Here is a 2,500-nt window from a genome sequence, read left to right as displayed (position 1 = left end):
CCGACTGCGTGCGAGTGTATTTGCTCTAGTCGGCCTGGCCCTGCGCTAGCATGTTCGTCGTCAGAACCACACTTGGCTCCAGGTCATCTACAAGGCTCATGCTAGGTAAAGTGCCGCCTTATCATCAGTTCACTGTCACGGATGGCTACAGCCCACCCGTCAGCAACGCGCTCGCAGCAGTGATCTCATAGATACATCCCTAAAGCTAAAACCTCATTTGCGCACCGCCGTTTCCCTTCCGGCAAGTTCTCTGCTGCCGTGCCGACATGAGGAACGAATTTGCAAACAAATCTCTGAAGTTGGAGACTTTGTATCTCCCTCAACAATGCTTTAAAAATCTGCTATCTCGACTAGTAAACGTCTAGGGTGTGAGTATGCAGGCTATGCTGTACATTTATCTCATCTGTAAAAGATAGAACCGACGCTGCGACTCTCACCTACCGTAGCAACCCTCCCATCGCAACTGCTTTTATTATTGATACTTTTCTGGCTCTTTTGTGCACACCAGTATCTCTATCTTGCAACAGACTGATCAAATTCCCTATGATTTATCACTCCAAGTGTTAATCTGCTAATCTGTAATTATTCGATTTATTGCCTACCTCATGCCTTTTGCAACAGCATGTAATAGTAGAATTCTTTTTTTTCTAGCCATGTTTATTGACTTGTTTATTGTTTACGTCCATGTGTAACTCTGTGTTGTCTTGTTCACAACTGCTATGCTTTATCTGGCCCAGGTGCAGTTGCATAATGAGAACTTGTTCTAACAAGCTATCTGTTAAACTAAAGGTGAAATACAAAATAAAAAAAACAATATGACGTTTTTGTGGGGATTGATTATAGCTATATCCCTCGCTCAATGCCTGTAGTGTTATTAATTATGTCTTATGAATTGAGCATTGCCTTTGACCAATAAGCTACCCTGGTCGCTGGCAGAACCTAACGGCGATAGGCCTAATGTATGTTATTTACATGTCAAGAATAAATGGTGAAATGACCATACCGTGGTGTTTCCTGATGCAGTACCACTAGCTAACAGCTATCACTAATACACTAACTACAGCTATCAACTAATAAAACTAAGCTACAGTATCGCTAATACCAACTAGCTACAGCTATCGCTAATGCCACTAGCTACAGCTTATCGCTAATATTCACTAGCTTACGTTATCATAATACCACTACTACACGTATCATCTAAATACCACTAGCTACAGCTATCCCTAATACACTAGCTACAGTTTATCACTAATACCACTAGCTATGCTATCGCTAATCCTATAATTAATTGCTATTGCTAATACCGACTAGTTTCTTGCTATCCACAATACCCACTACTGTAGCTATTGCTAATAAATCTACTGTAGTACTGCTGATGCGCACAATGCTAGCATTTTGGTAAAAGAGGTAATGGATGACTAATGTTGTCTGTGTTGGTTAATAGAGATTCTCAGCAGGCCTTCCATGCAGGCAGCACAGGGACAAGCCGATGGTCAACTACGGGTATGGGTGAAGCAGCTTGACTCTGGTGTGAGGAACGAAGACAGGAGACGGAGGAGAGATAGAAGATAGAGAATGCAAGAATGAGAGAGTAGAAGAATGGAGATAGAGGGGGATGGAACTGAGATAAATACATAAGTGAGTGTTCAGAGTGGAGATTCTAACTTTGATGTAAATCAATTTTCTTTCTTAATCAAAATCCCACCCCCTCTTCCTTCCATCCCATTGTCTCCTCATTTCTCTTTGTCACTATATCTTGCGTCTGTTTATCAATCTAACAAAGCGAGTGAATGTGATTCAGCGTGTGTGTGTGTGTGTGTGTGTGTGTGTGTGTGGTGTGTGTGTTGTGTGTGTTGTGTGTGTGTGTGTGTGTGTGTGGTGTGTGTGTGTGTGTGTGTGTGTGTGTGTGTGTGTGTGTGTGTGTGTGTGTGTGTGGTGTGTGTGTGCTGTGTGTTGTGTGTGGTGTGTGTGGTGTGTTGTGTTGGCTCAAGGGCCCGAAGTGAGAGCGAGGAGGCATGACACAGCAATAACAGGCATCTGTCATGGTGAAAGTGTGAAATTGTAATTCAAAAGGTTCACAGGATCACACAAACATCTACTCCCACCAGAACAAACACAACACACACACGACACACACACACACACACACACAACACACAACACACACACAACACACACACAACACACAAACACTACTCCCCACCAGATCACAATCATCACACCATAGCACACACACACACACACACCCACACACACTACACACATCACACAAACATCAACTCCCACCTGACACTCAACACGCCACACACACACACAACCACCATCCCACACACACCACACTACACACACACACACACACACACACACACACACATCAACACAATCACACACCACACACACACCACACATGACACCACACACAACCACACACAAACACTACTCCCACCGATCACACACCCACAAACACCCCCTCCAACGACACAAAACACCCGCACTCCTA

Source organism: Salvelinus sp. IW2-2015, unplaced genomic scaffold, assembly GCF_002910315.2.
Source record: "Salvelinus sp. IW2-2015 unplaced genomic scaffold, ASM291031v2 Un_scaffold4717, whole genome shotgun sequence".
Lineage (NCBI taxonomy): Eukaryota > Metazoa > Chordata > Actinopteri > Salmoniformes > Salmonidae > Salvelinus > Salvelinus sp. IW2-2015.
Note: the sequence above shows the minus strand (reverse complement) of the source record.